The sequence below is a fragment of the Hippocampus bargibanti genome, linkage group LG02 (genome assembly GCF_051943395.1).
Source record: "Hippocampus bargibanti isolate YZ-2025 linkage group LG02, ASM5194339v1, whole genome shotgun sequence".
NCBI lineage: Eukaryota > Metazoa > Chordata > Actinopteri > Syngnathiformes > Syngnathidae > Hippocampus > Hippocampus bargibanti.
In genome coordinates, this window is record NC_142735.1 from 20,187,501 (window position 1) to 20,213,944 (window position 26,444).

General features: G+C 42.0%; 1 long non-coding RNA gene across 1 annotated transcript; it reads right to left on the bottom strand.

Annotated features, from left to right (window-relative positions):
* Window positions 1-3,014: 3,014 nt before the first annotated feature.
* On the bottom strand, window positions 3,015-16,345 carry LOC148901831 (uncharacterized). The gene is made up of 3 exons (XR_016117941.1): window positions 16,223-16,345; window positions 5,192-5,263; window positions 3,015-3,783 (listed from the first exon to the last, which is right to left on the bottom strand). It is a non-coding gene; the product is annotated as an uncharacterized LOC148901831 (long non-coding RNA).
* Window positions 16,346-26,444: the final 10,099 nt, after the last annotated feature.

Consider the following 26,444-nt stretch of genomic DNA (forward strand, 5'->3'; position numbering starts at 1 on the left):
GGTAGAATTTTATTTTCTACTCAGCTCGCAAGCAGCATGTCAGACCGCCTGAGAGTTGAAAACATTGCAGTTTACATCATCTCATAAAATTGGTCATCATCCGATACAATCACAATTCATTTTTCTGGCACATTTAACTCATTGACCACCAGCCGTTTTCAAGGATGAGCTTCTCATATCGCCGGTCGTTTTGAAGCATTTGTCTTGTTCTTACAAGAATAGCAAGTCAAAATATTGCAGGATATAAGCACCAGATAAAATGAAAATGTAGCCTCTCTTTTTACGCCAGAAAAAAAACGTGTTTTCTTGCTAACGTGCTTTGATTTCAAAAAACGTCCCACAATAAAGCTCTAACAAGTGATTTTATTTGTGCATCAAGAAATAAAAACAGGTAAGAAACAAAACGTCAACGGACATCCCATTGGGAACTCTGCAAAGTGTCTCAAACACAGAACTAGCGCCAATGTGGGTGACGCCGAGCAAACCGTCACTAACTCAAATGAGCCAAGGCGCTGATGCAAAGTGAAGTGCGGAGGCCGACACCTGTCGCCGTCGTTTAAACTTAACCCCTCGACCTTATCAGCCGAAGCGATAAGTCGTGCGTCTCCACATTCGCCTCCCGCTTCGTCCTTGTCAGCGCCATCCTGACCGAGACGCCGTCAAGGCAACGGCGTCAAGGCGACAGCGAGCGGTTGGTCCATGAATAAAACATCATGCCTGGAAATGAGCCGTCGAGCCATCTTATTTTCCAGGATCAAGAGCCGATTTGTGTGATCCAAACAAACATTTCACCTCACTTTGCCATTGACATCTTATTTGGGGATGGCGACATCTGACGTTTTAATTCCTGTGAAAGAAGTTTTAAGCAGAGATTTCCTGAATTTCTCTTCCTGTTTTAATGATGCCATTACGAGAAAAGATTTGTCTCATCAACACTTTTGTTGGTAGTGCCCATTTTATGATAACTGGAATCATGTTTTTAACGCCTTCAGTGACAACGGTCACCCCAATGGACAGTTTATCATGTTATCAGGTTAAAGGTTATCATTACTGATCCATGGAATCCATGAATATGTGAAATAAAGTTGTAGAAACAATTCGGAAACTGGAATTATGACAAGTCAGATAAGGTGAGAACCGTCAACCTTGGTCGAAAATTTTGCAGACTGGTAAGATGCTGATGACATTTTGGGAAGTTTCTTTAGAACTCATTTTTTCAGCAGGAGTCTTGAAATATATTTGTAACAAATTGGGAATATGCATGGGATACTTTAGAACGGTCTTCTGTTTTGGCTATGGGATGCATTGTTTTTAATGCTCATTTATCTACTCCTGTGTATACATAAGCATGTGGCGGACACTCAGACTATCCCTCTCACCTAATAGGCATAAGGCAGGCGGTACACACGACTGACTGGAGACATGTCTTTATTTCACACTGCTAACAAGTGGATCTGAACAACATGAGAAAGTGCGGCAAAACATGCTGTATTGGATTAGAAAAGCAAAATACAGAAGCTGCTGGAAAGGCAGCCACTCTCGCGGCGCTGTCTTGAAATCAAACGAACTAAATAACAAATAACATGACAACCCAAAGACACAGAGAGCCATCCATTCTTAAGCACTTTCTGTACCCTCTTCATTACACAAAGCAGGTCCAGATGAATACCTGTGTGCCTGATGGGTGAGAGGCATGGTCCTAGTGTCTGCCACAAGCAATAAAAAAGTGATCAATTTTACTTCAGGCATGTAAGGTCCACGAGAGGGACATTTTTGACCTCAACAACCTCATAAAGTATGTTGGAGAATATTCTGTACTTTTCTCCATGTTGTAGCATTCTTCAGGGCAAGGGTGTCAAATTATTTTTTTGACGCAGGCCAAATTGCAGTAACGGTTTTCTCTCTGGGCCGTTAGGAAGCCATTTGAATGTTTAATTCCCTCACATATTTCATATGGAGCCCACAACAATTTGACAAATGACTACCTTTCAAATTTGAAGTAAAAAATAATGACTGTTATTGTGTTTCTTATAGGAAATTTTGGTTTCGACTTCAGCAAGCATCATGGCACTTGACATGCTTGATTTGCTTTCACAGGTTGAATAAAATCATGTGGCCTGCCAGATTTGGCCCCAGGACCTTGACTTTGACATCTGTGCTTCAGGGAAATGAAGAGATGGCCGATTAAGTGTTTTGTTTATTTTGTGTTATGATTCACCTCTGATCTGATGAACAGGATTTGATGGTTCATGCAATGAGGTTTGTTCGGATAGCACTAGTCTGCGGGTTTGTAGCGGAAACTCAACTTGGGTGATTGGAGGTGAACCCAAAGCCGCGAATGATATAGTTTGTTTGGAATGCAAAAAAATGTTTTGTATCTTTAATGGAAAAATGCTGAATTTTCCACACTATAAGGCACGCCTAATTTACTTTAATTTTCTCAATAACTGACAGTGCACCCTATAGTCTGATGCACATTATATATGGAGTCACCATATCTTTATGGTACTTTGTAAACACTGCGCAGTCATAATGAAACAGAGATAATAACAAAAACATTACTTAACACCTAACTAAACGAGGAAAAAAACTAAGGAGACTTAGAAAATCTTAAGAACGTTCTTGAAATCTCTTTCCAAGTTTTTGTTTTTGGAACATGATTGAAAAATACTTGGAATAGATTTGAAAGCTGCCTGCAACATGTTAAGAATTGATGAGGAAATATCACTGCAAAAAAAACCTGCCATACTCCTTTGTTTGTACGGTATTTCAATTCCAGCCATGAACCGGCCGTCACTCAACGTCAAAAACCACGTGAGCGTCATCACGGGAAAACAAGTTGTGTGTTTTTATGATCCGGTGACGGCTCATCCCGATGACACGGCGACTAAAGGGAAGCAATCCTCCTGATGTTTATGCCCGGGATTGACAAAAATGGATCTGTCAATCAAAGCGATGAAAAATGTTGATTTCATATTTAAAGGAAAAATGAATTGGATTGGATTGGATTGGATTGGATATGCCTTTATTAGTCTCACAGTGGAGAAATTTACATTTCACAGCAGCAAAGTGATGAAAGGAATATAAAGAAACTCAGCGTAAACCTTACTTTTTGGTGGTGTTCTGGCCTGGTTATGTCCTTGAACAGTGGGAAATCAACTCAGTGAATTAATTCATTTCATCTTGGTCATTTCTGTTTGTTAGTTTGGTCAATGTAAAAATCGTCTGTGGTTCCAAGTTAAAAATGTGTTTGATCTTTGGTAGTATGAGGTCAGAAATATCATGTGGGAGTTGGAGGTTCTTGTCCGACTTGGCTTCAGGAGCAGATGGTAGATTGTGACATCTTCAAATGGATGAGGTTCCAGAAACTGTTTCTCGTTGATAGGTCCAAATTGGCACATGCTATAATTTCCTAATGCAAATCCCATGTGATCTAGTGAGAAATGGATGTACCTTTCCATGTCTTATGTGGCTCCAAGTTTAAAGTTTGTGGGGTTCTGTCAATACCAAATAATATGTGATTAAAAAAATCTCTGGATGAGATAACTTTTCTGAAAGAAAAAGTTATAGTGGGCTGTAAAATGTGTTCATTTCCTGGACCGTTATGTTTCTTCCCTGTAGAAAATCAACAGAATAAAATCAAATGATTCCCTATTGGTTCTGTTGGTTAAAAAAGAAATCTCTGGGTTTGTCCACAGAGGCTGTCGGGCTGATCCGTTGAGGTTGTCAATGGTCTTGGAAGCCGACATGTTGCTAGGATTGGGGTAGGCTGATTGGCTTTGGCTGGTTGGCGGCACAGTGGGAAAAAAGAGGCAGAAATGATAAGTGATTAAATCCATTGGCAGCCTGAACACACACAGACAGGCACAGACACACGCATTCTGGAGTGGGTTTCGACTGCTGGACAGTAATCCTGTTAATGAAAAATGTATTTGGCACACATCCTCCATCCTCCTTGAGAGAAGCAAGAAAGCTGATTGATCCTCCACCAAGATAAAAGTGCCTCTAAGAGCACAGGAATGTTTCAGGTGATGTTCCAGTTCACACTTTGGACAAAGGGAGACAATGTCTGGTTGACTTTCCGGTTCTGGTCCTAGTCGGGACTTTTATTACCTAACCTCTTTCAAGTCTTGTCAACGCAGCCTCAAGGTGGATAAAACTAATGATGATGACAAGCTGGAGTAAATGTTTATTGGTCTATCACGGTCCAATAACACCTCTTGTTCTCTTCATGTTCTGATTAGATCCTTCAGTCTCAGGTTCACAATGTATTTGGGAATCATCAGATATTTGAGGATATGCTTGATAGCCTAATAAGTGATTACATTTGGAAACAATGATCTGGTCTGTGGATGGTTAGCTAGCTAGCTAGTTTGCTAGGTTGATGCAAGGCAGCTTGTTCCATAGCTAGCTAGTTAGATTGATTGAGAGATAAATAAGTTACAAGTCGGAATGCTAGTTAGCTTGTCATCTAACCATTTCGTGAGTCATTTAGTGGTTTTGGCATTCTTGTCAATAAGTTGGTCAGTCAGTTCCTCGGACAATGTGTACGTTGTTTGTATGTTTGTTTTTTTTATCTACAAGTTACTCTCTGCTACAATTGTGTACTAGCACCGAAGCCGTGAAATTTGCAAGTCAACTTTAACCACTCCCTCTTCTGTGGCTTTGATGGGCAGTTTAAAAGAGGCTCACACGGCAACACAGTTGGAAGACTCCAACAAAACACTGGTTGTGTGACATTTCAAATGATTTTACACAAAGCACCTTGAAGTTTGGGTTTTGTTTTTGAGTGTGTCTCCATCTTGGACCAAGCGTCAGTGTCGCAGTCACGTGAACGACTGTCAGCAAAATCTGATGCCGCTTGTTGACTGTAATAAGGCTCCCGCAGCTCCTGCCATCTCACCATCATTCATCCTCCTCCAGCGCTCACCTGCCACAATTCCCCAAACGCACGTCCCCTTTTGTTCCTGCCATGTTTTCTTCTCTTACTTTTGTGGAGCGAAATTCTCTGATTGAACTGTGCTCGGCAAAGTACTGGAGGCGAAAGGAGTTTGTATTCACCTCGCTACATGCGGGTGTACAAAAGCAGCCATTGTTAAGTCTAATGGGAATTTTAAGTACAAGCAGGCGGCGGCTGCTTTTATCTCGGCTATTTGCGAGCATACAAAATTTGGAAGCTAAGGGGAATTACCTTTTTCTTTTTCCCGGATCTCTGCTCAGAGGCTTTCATCTCCATGGGCGCTGTTAACACGACGACCTGCGACTTTGAAGGAAAAAGACGAATCAAAGACAGCGATTAGAACACCGGAAGAGAGAAAACTATGCCAAGCGAGGAAAAGTTCGACAAAGTTTGATGTTTGATATCTGGTACTGCAGCCTCTTGTTCATGGAGCAGATACTTTTTGAAATTCTGACACTATAACATCATCACTTCCTGGAAATGCTGTTTTGTCATATAATTTGATGTCGATACATGCATTGTACATTTCTTGAGGTACATCCTGTCTTACAAATAAAAGCAAATTATTCTTAAAGGACAACCGACGTCACTTTTTTGTTTCTTAACTGACATCAGAAAAACGTTTTATAGCATCTAAAATACCCAAAACACGCAGTATGATATTTTTAGTCAAATGCAAAACACCAATAAAAATGACTTGAAGTGTCCAAAATCTACAAAAAAATTGAGCTGCGAATTGGGCATTTTCAGAAAGTCCCGCCCCCAGTGCGTGATGTCACACCAAGACGTCTTGCATTGCTGAAAAATGAAAACAATGGCTTCAGATTCGGAGAATATGCTTTCTTGTTACACATCCAGTTCTGAATATGATTCAAATAGTTCTGAAGAGGAAAGCATACAAGTCTGCATTCGATTAAAGAATGTTTTCCGTGTCATTTTGAGACAAACGGGGGGGGGGGGGGGGGGGACGGGACCAGCTCCCGTGAGGAATGAATCAACCCGTTTCCACAGGCTGATAAATTCCTTCCATGGAGCTTGGACGCCCTCTTCTGGTGGCTTTTGGGTGCAATATCAAGGTTTTCTGACAAACAGTACCGCAAAATACATTGACGTGATGAAGGACTGCTACAATGTGTCTTTTTGTCGGTCAGGAGGGGGGGGGTCCTTTCATGACGTAACGTGAGGACTCGTCACCAACTCAAAAACAAGACTTCCTGAATATTCAGCGCGAGTCTTAAAACGTAAAATATAGCTATATGCGGTGGAATCTTTGTAAAATACGCTCAGTAGAAGTCATTTGAAGCCATTTTACAAATTATGGACACAACTTGTCCGGAGACGTCGGTTGTCCTTTCAGGGTTTTTCAAGAATCCCAGATCATTTCAACCACTGCAACTGGATTATTCGGTCCCTTGAGTGATGATGAATCAGTGTTAGTGGAAATATATACCAAGGTGGTGGGGAAAGGGGACCCAAAACAGAACCCAAAACAACGGGAGATTAATTTGTTCATCATTCATAAAAATGGTATCGTTTCAGAGAACGGAAGTGCTACCTTCAAAGCGATTAATTTTGACCGGCAGCAATGCATAACACCCATAACTCACATTCTCAACACAAATATATGTTAGAATATATATATATAGTAGAATATTAAAAATGTCCTTTCAGATAAGAGAACAGTTGGTATGCAAATAAGAGTTTCTTCAGGCATTTTCTCGTGGAACTAAACGTTTTCGCTCTGCCGTCCCTGTATGAATGTACGCTCAGGAAGAACTCAAACAAGTGAAACAAATCTAGAAAGCAGAAACCTGACAAAATACTTCAATTCACACATTTGTTTAAACCTAAATCTTTGAACGTACCTTTGAAATGAGCCAGCTCAAATAAACATCTTAGTCTGCCAACCGAAGTATCGTCTGTGAAACGACAATGAAATAATAGATTTAGGCAAAAGTACGAAGCCCCGAGACTCAATTCTGATTTAAAGAGTCGACTTGGTCTCAAACTGAAAGACTAGCCATGGATTTTAGCGACAGACTTCAAAGACAATCAAAAGAACTTGAAAACACACTTGAATACAAAGAAAAATTTCTCAGAGAAAAGTCAGTCCCATGTAAAAATACTCAAGACAAGTCTTGAAGACTAGCAAAAAGACTGGGGACTCGACAAGGATTTCAGTGAAAGATTTTTGAGGCTATGCTCTGAAAGTTACTGATTGTAGGCTAGGCTTCGTCTTCGTCCAGTTCCACCTCCAAGAGAAAGTTTGCAGACTTGACTCAGAATTATGTATTATCATTTGTGACCACATTTTGACATACTCGAAATTTAGTTCAAGGACTTGCCAAGGACTTGCCAACCAAACCAATTGCGCTTGAAATCGAATGAAGATGTGCGGTATGTTTGTGTTTGTTTTTAGACATCTGGGTTCTTAGGTCCTGTGGACTTCACTTCAATACTCTACCCTGAAAATAGGAACTGAAGAACCTTTTTGAAATAGCATCTGAAAAAAGTGATCATTAAATATGGCTTTGAAGAAATAAGATAAAATGAATGCCAGAGTTTTTAGAATAAAAGTCCTCAACAGCCAACAACTTGCTTTACTTTTTTTCAAAGTTGGGCAGGAACTGTTGGGACTGCGCTTAAATTCATTCGACTTCAGATCCAAGACCAAGCACTTAAGATATGTGTTTCCTTATGACCTTCGGTGCTCAATAATGCAATTAAACCATGAAGGACGTTTAGTCTGAAGTAGGGCATTTAGCCTGACAACAATGGTGGGGGAGGTCCATTATCACGGATGCCACCAGGGGACGCTATCATGGCGGCCAATGGAGATAGGAGGGCCGATGAGGTGGCACCAGACTGCGGGTCAAAGTCAAATCCAATCATCCTGCAGAGGATGTAGTAGGGAAGACTCCCAAGTCAACTGCTTTAACTCCCCCACATCAACCAGTACTAACCCCCTACAAACACACAAAACACACACACACAACCTCATGGATGCTAATCCCGCAAAAGCTGTTTCGTAGCGAGGATTAGCAGCAGAGCAAACAAGGTTTACAGCTCTCCGCTGGGTGTGCATGAGAAATGGAGTACAGGTGCATTTTGGGTTGGGTTGAGGTAGGCCGGAGGGAGGTTGAGCCTGATGAGTTGTCTCTATTGTGCATTATCATCCACAGAAGTGGTGGTGGTAGGGGGGAGGGGGGGTCTTGAGATTTGTAGTATGTGGAGGGGGTTGTTCCACCAGCTGGTGTGTTTCATCCTTCAGGAGGATATTGTTGGAATTCAGGCCAATGCTGACGATAGCAGAACATCCTGTAACCCACATTTCACCATCAACCCCGCCCCCCCCTTTTTTTTCATCCGCCCCGGGGGAACTTGTATGTTTTTTACCCCCCACTTTTTTGATGCTTGAGCAAGATTAAGGAAAAGCCATTTCACGAAGCTTGTGGAAAGTTGAGGAATTATACACCACGTCTGGATGCAAAGGCTTATCCCAGCAAAGCATAAACACAAGTGCAGTGAAAAAAATAACACTTCAAATCTAATACAGAACTAAATTAAACCGGTGAGCGGTAATGATTGGAGCTCTCGGGAGGACTCGATGCAAGAAAACAAGAGTTTGAAAAAAATCTAAGCATTTGGACTGGAGCTGTTGGATCTCTGCCAGTTGAGTGCATCAATGAATCTCCAAAGGCTTCCTTGGTGTTTGGTGGAGAGTCATCCATAATATAATCATGTGCTTTTTTTCCGACTTCACCAATCTGTCTCGTTGTTGTGTAAATTATTCACATTTGGTCGATATCTGGCAACATCTCTCAAACAAAGGAGGATGTCTTGGGAGGACTGATGAAATGGCCATATGACGGTGACTTCAAGCGAACATGGCAGCAATCGTATTCTTTTTGAAACATGGAAAATTTACTATGGGGATACTCATGAAAGACGTGCCCACCAAGTGTCATGTTGTTATTAAGTCGACTTCTGGGTCTGAATTTAAAAAAGATAATCATTCAAGGGCATTTTTAATTTTTGAAATTAGCTTGGTTCAAACCAAAATGGCTGACTTCTTGTCTTTTTGTCTGTGGGTCGAAACTTTTTTGGTGAATCTACTCATGTCCATCAAAGTTCTTGTTAAGCAAAACTGACTTTGATGGCTAAATTTTTTAATGTTGTGACAAAAATGACCAAATTGGGCGTAAAACGGATACTTCATATTACTTCTTTTCCTTTCGGCTTTTCCCTACAGGGGTCGCCACAGAAAATCAGTGTCCTCCACTTTCAGAGGTTTGATTCGCACATTTGTTTTGGCCAAGCTTTTACGTTGGATGGCCTTCCTGATGCAACCCCCTGTATTTATCCAGGCTCGGGACCGGCACAATAAGACACTGCCTTGTGTCCCCTTGTAGCTACAGAACAAGCAACTCTGTGAACTTAATAAAGATGAAAATGCTCAATAAAAGGCTCCCGAACACAAAATGGGAACAGATATAATATTATTTTAAACATAGCTACTCACGCAATTTTGTGGGCCAACTCATGACAGACATGCCAAACAAATGACATGTTGTAAAGTGTGAAAAATTCCTCGACATTTGTATTTGTATTTTTGGAAACAGCAGGAAAAACTTGCCATTTTCTTTCAGCCATGATTTGAGACTTTATTTGAGACACTTCCACCGTTTTTCCAACTGTAAACTTAAACCGGAATGAATTTTTGAACTTTGCTTCTAACCCACCAAATATATACTGTACCCTGAAAGACTGCTACAAACCATAACAGCAAACTTTCCTTACATTCTTAGCTTCTTAAGACTTTTTTGGTGGGTCTATTACTCCTTCTATGGGACTGGACTTTTCAACAGATTCTCCCACCGCACACGTCCTAAAACGTGTGGTTGACTTGAAGTTTCCATTATGCAACTGACAGTCACACAAGCTAGCAAATGATGCAGGTGAAGCGACCCCGACAGAGATAATTATTTCTGCACTCGCTCTGTCTCCTAGAAAGACAGCAGTGATTTTTTTTTGCCACCACAACTTCAGTTTTTTTGTATTTTAGATTGACAGCAGTACAATGATTGGGCACGTGGGCAAGGAGACCCACCGTCGCCATTTATTCAACGGCACAAATACGAAATACAAAACACGCGAAAGCACGGATCACTGAACTCATCAGTCAGCCTCGAGATGTCACTGACAGAGCAATACCGCTTCAACACATTCAACACATAAATGTGAATATACTTTTAGTAATTGCGCTTTACGAATGAAGTTTCTTTATTAACATACTCCTTTACAATCAATCTCACTGTTGTTGGCGGTTTGCTGTCATCATCTGGCTTCTAAACACAATTAAATTCTTTTACCGGGCAGTCATCGCTTGAAGATATTTTAATTACGCATATTTCAGTAAAATACAGTGCTTCTGTCATTCACAAGATAAAAAAAGCGAATAAAATTGGGTTCTTTGGGATGTTTGAAATAAATGCATGACATTAGTATTCATCCCAAATGCATACTGTCCTTTTTGAAGTGAGGTGGATAAATTACTTTCATTTTATATTTTAATATGATTGTCTGCTAGACTTAAAGGACAACCGACACCATTTTTTGTTTCCCAACTGACTGCAGAAAAATGTTTAATAGCTTCTAAAATACCCAAAACACGCAAGTCAACTGCAAAACACCTATAAAAATGACTTAAAGTTGCCCAAAACTGCAACTAATGAGCTTTAAACTGGGGAGATTCGGAAAGTCCTGCCCCCTTGTTTGTGACGTCACGTTAGGTTTGGCCCACCTAGAAATTGCCTTGCTCCAGAATCAAAACAATGGCTTTAGAGTGTTCAGATTCGGAGAAGATGCTTTCTTGTTACTCATCCATTTATGAATCTGATTGAAATAGTCCTGAAGAGGAAAGCTTAAATGTTTGCAATCGCTGAAAGAAGTCCTTCCGCATCAATTCAAGCCATCTGCAAGTGATGAAACCGGTGAAGGAGATCTGGACGTAGATGTAGCAGCCCAGAAAATGCACAAGATGGCACACAAACGGCGTTTCGTCCAGTATATGGAGCCTCTTATAAGAGTCGACCTGCGGTTAAAGCTGCCCGTGATTTGTTAAAATCCATGGTAGAACACAGAGTGGTGGGTTTTACGCACACACACAAAAGGAGAAGGGTTAGACACAATGCCAAAATTTGAGCAGCACACAATCATCAGCGATGCTGAGACGAGAGAGAGCTCGACAGCGCTACAGAGTAACAAATGACACGGGGGAAAATGGATGTTTGTCCAATCGGTTTGCTCCACTAATATGGTGATTGCTCTCTTTCACTAGGTGAGCTCACAGTCAGCATGCAGTGTGACTAAATGAGTAAAAATGCATGCATGCCGAAACGCTAACTCCGGTTTGCTTTCTCGTTCACCTCCGCTGGCACTCTTACCGCTCTTGTCCGTTGGAAATGGCTGGTTTGTCCGCTGGGAATTTGTGTAAACTTGTTGTGTTACCGCAATTGGCTGCCACACAACGATTCACCATCACGTTATTTATGTAGTTTTCCTTCTAATTTCGCGATCAACACAGTGTTTTCAAATGAAAAAAAGTACCCGAAATGCACTGTGTGTCGCTTTCTCGGTCAGGGGCGTACCGAATGTGACATCACTTACGGCATCGACATCAACTCGAAAACAAAACTTCATGAAATTGCAGCGGACTTTAAAAAAGTAAAATAAAGCTATATGCGGTGGAATCTTTATAAAATGCAGTCAGTAGAAGTCATTTGAAGTGATTTTACAAATTATGGACGCAACTTGTCGGTAGGGGTGGTTGTCCTTTAAACCCATATGTAAATGGACAAGTATCAAGAAAGCTCCAAGCCCAGTTAATTCCATTGCATTTTATATTGTTTGGTGTTTGTGGGTTTGTCAATTCGCAAATTATTGGCGGAGAGCTCAACATTCATTGAACAGTTGAAAAAAATAATACAAAATAATAATCAAGACAATTAAGTTATTTTATTGTGCGAATTGGTATTACAGAATCATGTGGGATTAATTTGTTTTATTTTAACAAAAGCTCCTGTAGCATCCATAGGGAATTCCAACACATATTGTCAATTCACAGCAGGTCTAGTTCATGACCATACAATACATGTTGTGACTATGCTATTTCCCGTTTTTAACTATATGTAACAAAATATTTATGATCGGTTTAAGGCTTCAAAATGGGTATTAGCATTTGCATTCATTTCCATGGGATATATTTGCTATCCAAATAGAAATGATCACGGAAATAATTGAACTCATGAGTCAAGGTACTATGAAGGTGGTTGTCAAGTTGCTCGAAGGCAGAAAAATAATCATCACTTAATTACCAGGTAGAAGTGGAAGAGCACGAGGAGCGACGTCCTTGCTGTGACGGTACTTTTAATTAATGAGATGCGGAACATACGTGCTGCGTATGTAAAAATAAACATCTTCGTCCTTGTCAGGGTTCTGCCATTTATTTGTGACCAGGCGCAAAGCCACCGGTGGGGGTGTTAGCGGGATGCAGGTGCGACGGCCTGGCGGCGTGTCGCCGCGCCACTTGGAATGCATGAGCGCGCTCGGCCGGCGGACATGCGTGACGCATGGCCTGCTTCTAGCCACCACGGCAAGACGGATGAGCGGAAGCAAAGTGCAGTGCCGGCGCTCCTGGAGGTGACCCCTGGCTACTGCGCGATACCGCTTGCGGATGCTAGCGTGAAGCAGCGGTCAAATGGTCCTACTGTATCTAGCTGTGTCGCTAAGTAGGTGAATAGTTATCGCTGGATGGATACGAAGCAAAACTAAGGTACCTATTTTTGCTGTTTAGCTAGCTGTCAATGAGCTCAGGGTCGATAGCCCCACCCCCTGCTATCGTATCTTCCATGGGGGGTCTTAGCCAAACCAGCTAGACTCTATCACGTTCATTAGCAAACAGCGGGTGGTGGCCTCGTTAGCATCCTCGTTAACAAACGACCAGGCTTGCGTGGTCATTGGAGTCCTCTGCGCTCCCATCCTCCCGGTTATCAATGTGATGAAACCTTTTTTCTTTGCTTTTGACTACACAACCGAGATTTGAGCACTTCAAAACCCTGAAAGTTTTGAAAGCCGCTTATAAATGAATTGTTTTATTTCTTCTTCTTCTTATATATATATATATATATATATATATATATATATATATATATATATATATATATATATATATATATATATATATATATATATATATATATATATATATATATATATATATATATATATATATATATATATATATAACAGTAAAGTCTTGTTATATCGATATTCTCGGGAGTCGGAAAAAATATCGATATAACCGGATTATCGATATATCCGATCCTGCGGCATGTAAATTTTCTCCTTGCGTTCATAATAAATCTGTCCGACATTGACAGAAAAAAATATGAGTGGGAATCTTTTAAGTAGCACGAAGAGATGGGACAGCTTTACAATAACTAACACACGCAAACACACAGAAAAAAAAGACTTATACACACACACACACACACACACGCACACACAAACACACACACACACACACACATACTTTATCCTTAATGGCTGTGCTTTTGTCCTTTATTGCGCTATAAAACACTTTCTGACACACTTATTTAATTAAAAGCACTAAAGCGCTAAATCATTCCGACTTTTGATGAATCAGGTGGAATAAAAAGAGGCAGAGGCTGGCGAGGGCAACGGCAGCGGCGGTCGAGTGTCAAAGACAGATGACATCATGCTAGGGCGAAACCCGACAATAGCCAATCAATGACTTAATGTTGGGAAGGAATGGCACATTTTATGATGTATTGTGTCATCTGTTGTATTTTATTTTCCATAGGTCAGGCTTGGAAATATGGTGTTCTAATGACAATGACATGTTCAAAACATTTTTTAGGTTTTATTTATTTTATTTATTTATTTATTTATGTATTTATTTGTGTGTGTTCATTTATTGGTGCGGATTTCCCATTTGTCAGATGGAATCCACCATCACAGATGAATATACGTATTTATCAAGAAAGTTTTTTTTAGCATAGTATATAGGCGCTCCCCAACGTACGAACATTCAAGTTACGAAAAGCGGGATATACGAACATTTTTGTGGGTACAGCATTTCAAAAAATGTTTGGACAGAGATGCGATAAATTAGATTTTGTATTGCGCTCCTTTTTCCGGCCGAACTCGCTTGCGATTGGCACACACAGACACTTAGAGGTTTCAAGGGCTGGATGTTTACGCTACTAACAACAAGGCTGACCAATCAGCGAACAGCTATGCTGCAGTGTTGCTAGCGAGTTCAGTCCCTGAACCACCGAGCACGATTGGCTGCGTAGAGTACGTGGGCGGGGAGGAAATACCTCTTGCCAGTTCACGCTCTGAGGAGGAGGCGCCGAGCTTGCTTACAATTGTGTAGATTATGTGGGTGGGGAGGAAATCCCTCTTTGCAGTTGACGCTCCAGGAGGACGTGATGCATAACAAAAAGTCATGGCTGCTGGTATGTAATTCAGTAATTACATGCCAGCAGCTTCAGTAGTGGCTTACTGAAGACCCAAGGATATATGTCGTCGTACTACAGTAGGTGTGAATTTCTTTTATAACTGTTAGAGCATCTGTGTTTTGTACATCCCCATTCAGTGTTTGACTTAAACATACATTCCATACAAAATATAGCACTGAAGCAACTTACGAACAAATTCACCTTACGAACGACCGCTCAGAATGTATCGCGTTCGTAAGGTGGGGAGCGTCTGTATCAGCATCTGTGAAATTCGCCTCTGCAAAACACTGTCATAGCAAACCTTGTGGATGGCGACATGGCATCACTTAGGATACTTTATTTGCATCATTTGCACATCCACCTCACAGTGCAGAAGTGTCGGGATCGATTCCAGCACTAGCCTTCAGGTGTGGAGTTTCCAAGTTATCCCTGTGCTTGGGTGGCTTTTTTCGGGGAAACTTTAATTTCTTCCCACATTCCAAAAACATGAATGGTAGTTAAATGGAAACACTCTAAATTGTCTCGAGCCATGAGTGTGAGTACGGGTTGTTATTACTGCGACTGGCTCGATACCTTTACAGGGTGTACCCGGCCTACTACCCTAGGACGGCTAGGCTCGGCTGCATGCCCGCGATTCTCGTGAGGATAACTGGATTAGAAAATGGATGGATGTCTAGTGGGGCAACTAGGTGACCTCTAAGCATCCATGTATGGTTGTTGGATCAGCCGTCACATGACTTAGCTGGTATTGTGTTCTTCTCCTCGCTTGATCCATGGCAGCGTGGGCGGCGAGCAATGGTGGAGTTCCGCAGGGGTGGATGTTGGGGCCAGGGGGTTGTGGTTTTTATTGTTGTTGTTGTTGTGACTTGAGTAGGCACTCGCTTCCGAGCGGCTGGAGCAGCTCCAGGCCCCAATGGTATGAGTAACTCATTTCACTTCACATTCATTCACTTCACTTCCACCCACCCATTGGAAAGAAAAATGTAAAAGCAAGATTTTTTTTTTCCTTTTGAAACGCCTCGCCGTCTCCTTCTCTGGAACGCGGCACACTTGTTGGCCTCCGCCTTTGCTCAGCTCATCGCTCTCATCCGCAAACACCTTTCATTCATCTGTGTGTGTGTGCATGTATGTGTGTCCAGAATTTGTGGAGAAGTGCAAGTGAATTGTTGCAGTGGCTGCAGTTGAGTGTTTTGCGATATGCGTAGAGTGTGCTTGCTGTGCATTTCTCGTACGCGCGTGTGCATTGCGCTGTGTGTGTATTGCATTGCACCCATGTGTTGTTGTATTATGCCAAAAGTGTGTAGTAAGTGCGTGTAAGTACTCAAAGTAGCACTACGGTTGTGCTGCATCAGCAGATTGACATCCTGACATCCTCAAAAGAGATGCATCCTGGGATATGCTCTCACCGGGATCATGTCCGTCTAATGCCCCCCATCCCCACTCATCCTTACTCCCCCCTACAGCGTCTTTGATTGATTGATCAGACCCACGTCTCCTTTAATGAGACGGTAATAGCCCACGGTCAGCTCTGACTCCCCAGGCGTGCTCAGGGAATATTTTTAAACTGCACACCAATCGATCCCGCATGCACATACACGCACACATACACACACACACACACACACACACACACGCACGCACACACACACACACACACACACACACACGCACACACACACACAGACACACACCCAGAAGTAAAAAGAATTTTCCTGACCGATTGTTGTTCGCAAGCCCCGAAGAGCATCATCGATGGCTGTCCACGATGATCACCTGACCCGGAGGCGATCTTCTACAGCCCCATGATTCACTGCAACTGACAGCCAAGCTTGCTCATCACCGCGGCAACCGGCTCAAATAGAGCTCAGCAAAGAGCCAAAAGACGAGGAGCAGATCAGCAGACACCTCTGGGAAGCAAGAGACCAGGAAGGATGGAGTGAAGAAGGAGCGAGGAGGAGGAGGCACGCGAAAGGATAAGTCACTTGCTAGACATTTCAATTGAAATAAAATTTTCCCAAATTGATGTCATCTTTTCATATTTCAATACTTGGCAAAGAATCAGTTTAACCACAAAATGTTAATTTCTTTCCTGACATAATGCAAAAAAGTACAATAAGTACAAGAATCCCGCATCTCAGACGAGTTACGTTGCAGAACACCACTGCAATAACTGAGACCCGCAATAGAAATGCCCCATATAAATAATCCCTTGGCATGTTTTAAGGCACGTAACTTTTTTTTCTGCATTTAATCTTACTTTAAAGTAATGGAGACACATTTAAAGACACCGAATATTTTGAGAGAGAAAAAGATGAATAGGACAAAAATGTATACAACTTAGAAAGTGCTAAAGTGCAGTCAAAAACTCATTTTTTCCAAATTAACAAAATTAATTCTTAAATTATTTTTGTGGTGTATAGCATACAATTTCCTCAACACCTTCCCATGGGTGTGGACCAAGGCAGGCACTGACATTTGTGTGGACGCAGCCACCCCATTGCACTCCCCCACACCCCCTTCCCCATTACCTGCCAACAACCTCCCACCTTCCACTATCCAAAGGTGAATTGTTATGGAACAGGCAGGAAAAAAGGGCCCGCGGGGTTAAACGTGTAAAAGATCGCAAGCGGCCAGGGGAGTCGGCGGTGTGCCGGAAGCTTCTCTCTGTGGAAAAGGTCAACGAGTTAAACACGAGGAGAGGCAGGAATGAAGCGCAATGGGCCGGAAGAACAGTTCACCCGTGACGTCGTTCAACGTCGTTCAACATGGATGAGAAGCACTTCTCACAAACGAAACCCAAGTAGGGAAACAACCAGTTAGTGAATAACTGGCATATGTTGACCATTTTCTGCACGAATTATGATAACCTGTAACCTGATAACATGAAAAACTGTCCACTGGCCAGTAACTGCTGTACCAGAAAGGGTTAAAAGAACGTTGCCAACTATCCTGCAGGCCAAACTCAAATCTTCATGAGCCATGAAACTGAGCGTCTTGCTCCTTTATTACGGCCGACAGTGTACAACTGTGAAATCAGCTCGGTGAAAATGTTTCGTGAATCTAGAATAAACACATTTAAAACAGGCATTAGCTTCTTCTAAGCAAATAAATGAATACAACACAAAGTGTACAGTGCCGAACAACACAATTAAATGTAGTGGTTGGTGTGGCAATGATAAACAATGGGAGTGGGGGAAATAGGCCAGTCGTTAGTCAGGAATGTAGGAACAATCAGTGGGGCCACAGGGAAGGGTCCTCTCCTCCCCGCAACCTGAGAGTAGTGACCTATCATAGCTGTGTCCGGCGCCGCCATGCCTGGACATTAGGGATATATAAATAGGGCCGATACGACCAGTCAGACTTTAGTTCGCTGACGAAGCCTCGTGGATAGGAGGCGAAACGTCCGAAACCTTCAAAATTGTACAGATGACGGCTGAAGAAACCTTCTCATCGATACAATAACAGTTATTCTTCTTGACTTCAGACTTGAAAACTTGATATTCATTTATTTGTTGTGCATTCTGAATGTAAAATGTGGAGGAGATGAAACCTTGTAATGGTTTCCCTACATTCAAAACGGCCCTTGAGACAAAGTGTGAGTTTCTCTCACACGTGGCTTAAGATGTCCATTCTTAAGTGTTGCATAGTCACCATCATCAAGGCTTCACGCTTAGTCACAACTTGGACAATCAAGACTCTTGAATGACACCACCATGCATATTCGGCAGCATGGAAGAGAGTCGGTGCAAACGTACAAATCCAAATCTCAGGCAATGATGAGTTTGTTTGTCAAATGCTGACGCTGTGATTTTTTTCCCCACACCTTCTTGCCCAACTTGTGTTCCAAGATTCAAAGACTTCCAAGATCGGTTAACATGCTGCTGGCAGCGTCCGTTCTTCTGTCCGTTCGTCCAGGGACCTCATTAGCTGTGTGGTCAATTGATCGGTCGTTGTGAGGGCAACAAAGCGACTTGTCCAAGTCGTCATCAGTGTAAAGCTAAAGTGGTGACCGTAGAATGAAAATAGTCCAATCCTGATCGATACAAACTCAAAAATATTTGATGATGAAATTGCTAACAAAAAAATATCGATATTTTAATTTGTTCTGTGAACTGAAAACATTTATGAGTGCAAATGTTCTTTTGTCATTAGTCCATTTCATCTCCACATGAAAATACACTTTTGATTGGAAAAATAACACTTCACGGTGTTGTTCAATTTTGAAAATAGATAATAATTGCGGTCTGTCTGTCTGTCTGTCTGTCTGTCTGTCTGTCTGCCTGCCTGTCTGTCTGTCTGTCTGTCTGTCTGTCTGTCTGTCTGTCTGTCTCTCTCTCTCTCTCTCTCAATCTCTATCTCTCTCTGTCTGTCTGTTGATATGAACTAATGAGCATCGGGTTGAAAAGTGTCACAGATCTTATTAAAAAGAAGCCCAATCACGACTTCTATAGGTACCTTCAATTTAGACACTATTTAGAGAGAAACCTACACAAAGGATGGGTCCAACAAGGTGGTTTCGGCTTAATTAAGATATTCCTATTATATATATTATATATTCTCATCTCATCTCATCTCATTTTCCATACCGCTTATTCCTCATTAGGGTCGCGGGGGGTGCTGGAGGCTATCTCAGCTGTCTTCGGGCACGAGGCGGGGGACACCCTGAATTGGTTGCCAGCCAATCGCAGGGCACACAAAGACATACAACAGTCACTCTCACACTCACACCTAGGGACAATTTGGAGTGGTCAATCTGCCTGCCATGCATGTTTTTGGAGTGTGGGAGGAAACCGGAGGACCCGGAGAAAACCCACGCGGGTCCGGGGAGAACATGCAAACTCCACACAGGGAGGCCGGACCGGGACGTGAACCGGCGACCTCTGCCCTGTGAAGCCGGTGTGCTAACCTATATGTCAAAACCTGGAAGAGGAATTATATCAAAAATATACAAAGAATTGCAGGAATTGGAAGGAGGAGAAATAACGTATATAAAGAACAAGTGGTTGGAGGAGGGAGGCATTACAATCCAACAGGAAGCATGGGAAAGAATAATAGCACAGCAATGGAATTGTACATCTGCTCACTCTTGGAAAGAATTTGGGTGGAAGAACATTGTCAGATTTTTTAGAGTTCCGGCTCAATGGAATGCACAAGGATCGAGTACAGCTTCCTGGAGATCCTGTGGCAATAACAAAGCATCACACTGTCATGTGTTTTGGGAATGCCCGGTTATTTCCAAATACCGGAAAGAGACAAGTATAACAATGGGTAGGATTGTTGGAAAAGTGGTTCCTCCAACCTTTGAAGCCCCGTATCTGGGACTGGAACCTGATTTAATTGTTAACTCTACCCAGAAATACATACACAACATCGTGCTGTTAGCAAGCAAGAAAGCAATCACGAGCAGATGGCTAACAAAAGAACCCCCAAAGGTCAAACACTGGATTAAGGTGGTGGGTGAAATTTATGAAATGGAAAAGATTACTTTCATAGTCCGAGGTGAGCGACAGAAATTTGACAGACTATGGGATACCTGGGAAAAATGTACAGCAACCTGAGTGCTTATGAAGATATTTAAGTTAACCAATGAATCCCAATCCACTCAAGATCAAAATTTTTTATCATTGCTACTCAAATTACTCAGATTTATTATTTTTATTTTTATTATTATTATTTTTTCTCTTATTTTTTTTCATTATATATTTGTTAACTTTTCTTTTGTATATGGCACAGCGAACATGACCTTGCACCAGCAGAATTGAAAAGAAATGTAAAACATTTAATGAGATGGTTATGTGATCCATGTTTTGTTTTGATGTCTGGATCAGATGATGCTCAATGTGACCATGTTTCCCTTTTCTAATTGTTCTCAAAAATTTCAATTAAAAAAAAGAAGAAGCCTAAAATGATAACTAGCTATTTTTTCCCCAACAAAACAGATTTTGTGAAATTATTTCTGTGTATCTGATTAGAGGCGTTTGTTTTTCGGCTTTGGGCTCAATTAAATCTGCACTTTGACTTCTTTCAACCTCCCCCCCAACTAAAATAAGTGAAGAAAATGTTTACAGAACATTAAATATGATGCAAACATTTGAGATACAAGCGTGGTCATAGTATGAATTAAACTCCTATCGCAAAGCACAACTACATGTCATAAATATACAACATCAGAGGCGGACAGGCATGAGACCTCATTTTAATATTCTATTTGAGGAATGTACAATTACCAAAATGTAAATATGGGCCAGGCCGTCATGCAGGGTGGCTAATAGCGAAGATGATATTTAAAAAAAAAAGATTAGATGAGGAAGAGGAGGTGTGAATGACAGCAGGTGATTCACGCGGATGACTGGCACCTGATATTTGCTATTCCGCCAGAATCATTTCTTATTTTAATTCCCGGCGGCAGGGTGACGACGGGAGGACGGATGGAGGCCAATTAACGTTAAGTGTCTTCACTGTCAGCACTGAAAGACAAACTCCGGCAAGAATCAGGTGAACACCGTCGCCGCCATTAGCATAAACTTCCCATCCGCTTCACATTTCCGGAGGAGGAATCTTTCATTGGCGTCTTAGATTATTGACGGTGTGTTGGCCTGTCTGTCCGTATGTATATTTAGCTGCCATAAGGTAGGTTGGCAGGGTTAGCGTTAGCTCAACACTCAACATAACTTTTTTTACTGAGCACAAAACCTTCATGATGTAAAGAATGCCGTACATGTAGTCAAAATCAGACATACAAAAGCTAAGACAGTTTTAAACAATATGTTAACAACATGAATAACGGTAAATATTGACTCATTCACTGCCAGATGGTGTGCAAAAATGTGCCCACTCCAGTGCCAGGGTTTTTGTCATTGTCACTTGAATTCCAGGACCGACAGAATATTGAGTTTTCGGACTACATAAACATTCAATGCAGCATAAGAAATCTTAGACTTGCTTCTTTCATCAGCCTTGACTTTGACACCAGTACTCTAAATGGTCCTTAGGTGTGCTTGCGACCATTCGTGCGACCAAATCTAGCGACCATTATACACTTATGTGCACACAAAAACCAAAGACATTCACATAGATACACACACACGCACACGCACACACACGCACGCGCACACACACACACACACACACACACACACACACACACACACACACACACACACACACACACACACACACATTCACACACTTTCAATGACCGTTGGTCAGAGGATCATTACGTTTGCTGCATTAATATTAAGTGTGTGTAGGTACTGGGAATTAGTATTAACAAAAAAAAGAGCCCAACATCACATTAGCACACAGCCGATTAGCATGCAAACTAACAAACAGTCGTGGGGTCCGCCGTTAAAATGGAGTATTTCATCTTTGAATACTCCAATTTGTCTGTTTTTCCGCTCAAATAATAAAGAAATGGGTGACTTACAATATGGGCTGACAGGAGGAAGGCTTGTCTTTGCGTCTCTGTTTTCTCGTTATCCCGGCCTAGTATTCCAAGGGCTTACGAGCAATCCATTAGGGGAGAGGCAGCTTGTTTTTCATACTCCAGACGAATTCTACTCAAATTAACTAGCTTTCGCAACGTAACAGAACACAACAGTATTGTACATTGTGATTGTTTTTTTAATCCTGTTGAAGGATAGTTTCACACAAAAAAAACATTTAAAGCATCATCACACCACTTCCTCATACGTATAGCTAAAACCCAATTAATTAGTCACGGTGTCTTTAATTCAACTTCATTATCTAATTATTGTATCCCTTTAGAAATTATGATACAGAGCAGATTTTTTTTCTCACTAAAAAAGTAGTATAATGTGCTGCTCCTTCTGTTGTGCAGGTTCTCAACAACTCAGTATGGCACCAATTCTTTGCATGAGATGAAAAAATATATGTCTGCGAGTATTGGGATATTATTTTTCTTCATGTATTGCTTCACTATTTGAATAGTAGAAATAATGTAAAATGATATAACACCATTACATTTTATGCTAACTTTTAGCCTGTTAATCGTGTATCCTAGGATATGTTAGCATTAAGCTCGCGACTTTCAAGTCATTTTCTTTTGTCCGCAAAACAAATAACATCAAGTATTATCTGACTTCTGCGTGTGTGCTATGAACAGGAAGTGGTCGCATAGCTCGGCCTGTTAGCATTTTCCGCAGCCTCTGCCACACGCCCACCAAGCTGCTAATGGCCTCGCCAAAAAAGCTCTGCGTTATAATTGGCGGCGAGATTGACAAACGGGTGTCAGCCGTCAAGCCTGCCCGGACGGCGAGGCGGGCGAGGCTGACAGTAATTCAAATAAATCAGCTGCCAGGCCCTGGCGGCGATCCTTCCAACATGGCAGCCGCCAGCGATGAGGGAGACGAGGGCGACGAGGCGCTCGGCGACACGTCAGCGTCGATAACGGTTTTAGTGACAAAAAGCTGCCAGCTCGCCTCCACGGAAAACAACAGCCGTCCTTAGGCGCTTGGCATCCAGGAGGCTACTGGGATGCCGGCGCTGTGACCATGTTGGGCATATGCAAATTAGAAGAGGAGGATGACGAGGACAAGATACTCCTCAGGTGATGTGTGTTACTTTATTTGATTATTTAGTGACATTGGCCATCGGTTTAACTTTTTCCCCCGCTTATATTTTTGTAAACGCCACCTGCATTGCTCTGATTTCGACTAAAATGTTTTCAATTAATTTGAAATGTTGTGATTTGAATGAATCAAGGAATACTTCAATGCTTACATTTGCCAACATATACATCTGTAGTTTATTTCTAAATATATGTTCTGGAATTTGTTAGCCTGACAAGGGTCATGGGAGGTGTCTGAGCCTATCCCAGCTGTCTTGGGGAATTCGGTCAAGGAAACCCTGAACCGTTTGCCAGCCAATCGCAGGGCACACACACAGATAAACAACAATCCAGGCTTACACTTACACCTCAGGACAATTGAGAATGTTCAATCACCCTGCTATGCATGTTTTTGAAATATGGGAAGAAACCAGAATACCAGCAGAAAATCCATTCAGATGCAAAATGACGACATTTTTCAAGGAACATGAAGTCGACATATGACTTGCCTCTGCGGGCCACTTGAAATGATGATGCGGGATGAGCCTTAGACGCCATTTATGTACTGCTGTTTTTGCACCGTCTCATGACTCATGAGACCGGCAAATGCTAGTCATTAGCATCAATGCTCGATCTTCCTTTTGAAAAGGGAGTGTACAAATGATAACGCAACATCGTGTGTGTGTGTGTGTGTGTGCGTGTGCGTGTGCGTGTGCGTGTGCGTGTGCGTGTGTGTGTGTGTGTGTGTGTGTGTGTGTGTGTGTGTGTGTGTGTGTGTGTGTGTGTGTGTGTGTGTATGAGAGAGAGCGAGATAGAGAGAGAGAAAGAGACTTTTTTATTGTTTTATACTATGAAGGTCAGACACTAACCTTTGCACAAGCACACACTCAATGTGAGTGTGGGTGTATGTTGTGACATTTCTTCATTATCTTGTTTCAAAGCAATCCACTTAAAGGACATTTCAGGTGAAGTGTTTCAGAAGAGTCGAACTCCCGTCGACCTTCTCGTCCATGCCAACAAACAAAGAAATAAAAGAAACTGGAAAAAGTGACTGAAAATGTTCCTGTTATGCGTTTAGTTCTGCAATCTAATTTAATAGGCCCTTGAATTTGTATCCGGAATTCATGCGAAGGATGTCTGCCACGTTGTTTCCAAGTGTTCATTTTAGGTCCAGTTAGGGTTACTGAGAGATATTCTTGGTCCATGGACTGTTTTTTCTATACAAATAATGTATTTATTTTAATAACCCAGCCCTTAAAGCGACTTGAGATTTGGCATCATGATAGTTGTCTATCATGTCTTTCATCAAAACAAAATAGAGGAGCTGCTGTAAAGGCAGCCACTCTTGGGAAGCCATCTTGAAACAAAACAACAACAAATAAACAAGACAACAAATAATATGACACGACACAAAAGACAAGGACAGTCCTTCAGTCCTAAGCACTTTCTGCACAGTTTTGTTGCATGAAGCAATTCTAGATGAAAGAGGACAGCATCAAAGCGTCCTTTTCACCAGTTGATCAGGGCCATCGTGGTGAAATGTGCACGTCTGCTACAAGCTAAATGCTGAAAGCAAACACAAAGCTGTAGGATCCATTGACGAAATGAGATTGTCTAACATCTTCTGTCCCATGTGAATCCACTTCAATTTCAAGCCGCGACAATTCCACATACACATAGGCGCTCTGCGCTGATGCTACCTTTCTTTTCATCGCGGGCTCCTCAAGCCATGCATCCATCCAACCATAGACTGTCCACCAGCACCGATTTTTACCGCTGAACAAATCGGGGCTGTGAAAATGCTGCCCATTACAGGCGCAAAGGAAGTCAGCCACTTTCGCCTCGATCTGGCAATCCCGAGGCATCCCCCTAAAGATGAACTTGCCCAAAAAAGTTTGATATCAACCACATTTGAACTCTGTTAGCTGGACAGATGGACGTGACTTCACTATTGGAACATTTGAGTAGAAGCTTTGAGTGCGTGGGCGGCAATTTCCAACAAACTCGTATCGAGTCGTCCGTCTGCTGTAAAACCCCCAGTTTCCTCTTGAACTTGCATTGATTTATTTTTGTACTTTACACTTTTTGTTTCTATTTTTAATTAGCACCAATGCTAAACTTGTTTGCTCTTTGCTATCTGCTACTGGCAGCCGCCGCCGCCGCCGTCCTCATCCTCCCGTATCCATCGCAGCTTGGAGGTGGCGCTGCTGAGTTGACTGACAAAACAAGCACGCCCAAAACACTGCTTGGGACGCTCACCCGCACAATCAATTTATTTTTGGATGCTTTTCCAGGGGAGGGGGGTCAGTGGGAGGTTTGCAACAAATGGGCGGTCATTTATTTTTGAGGCCATGGGCACTACGAAGACCGGGCATCTCATCACACATGCACACACTCAAATATAAAAATACAGTACACGCTCAACGCAAAGGGATCCAGCGTGACAGTCACATACGCACACACACACCATAGGGAGTGAATGGGCTGCCGTTGCCGTGGAAACAGCGGAGACCCTCAACATCCAGAGAGCCTTCAGAGGGAAAAAGAAGTGTTTGTCTCATTTTTCATTTTGTATGTATGTGTGTGTGCGTGTGCGTGTGTGTATGTGTGTGTGCGCACATACACACAGTGTGTGTGCACACAGCGGAGGCCCCTCTACGATCACAAAGAGCAGCTCTCATCCATGAGAATCTCATTTCACGCCCTGGCTTGGCATCGACGCCGCTCGCTGTGTGTTATCGTAGTGTGTGCATGTGTATGTGTGCGAGTGCGCGTACGTGCGTGCGTGCTGGGATTATTCCCAATAAGATGAGAGATGCCTGCTCCGCGACGTCAAGTGGGAGATGTCCGAGCGAAGCCTTTTCATCCCGGGATGAAGAGATTTCGCGTTGTTGCTGTTGTTGGGAGGTCAATAAAGTTTGAACAAAAGTATTGGCACACACGGGGAATGAAAAGTGTTTTGAAGCTCATGGGAAATGAACGGGAAATGTCAAAAGTATTAGGACACAGAGGAAATGGGGAATGGGTGTTAAAAGTACTGCGACACTTCTGGAAAAAAAGTGTAAAAAGTATTAGGACAGATGCCAGATAATAAAATTATCAGCACTTGTGGAAAGTAGAAAAAAATGTCAATATTATAGGGATGTGTAGAAGATGGAAATAAAGTGTTGGGACAATTGGGCAATGAAATGAAAATGTGCACAAAATTATTGCAATGTGTGGGCAACTGTCAACAAAAATGATGGACTCAAGTGTGAGAATAGATAAAATTGAAAAAAAATGTGAACAAACGTATTGGAAACACGTAAGAAATGAAAAGATAATAATGTTGATGGCGGTGCACCCCAAAAATGCAGAAGGAGTAGGGTGT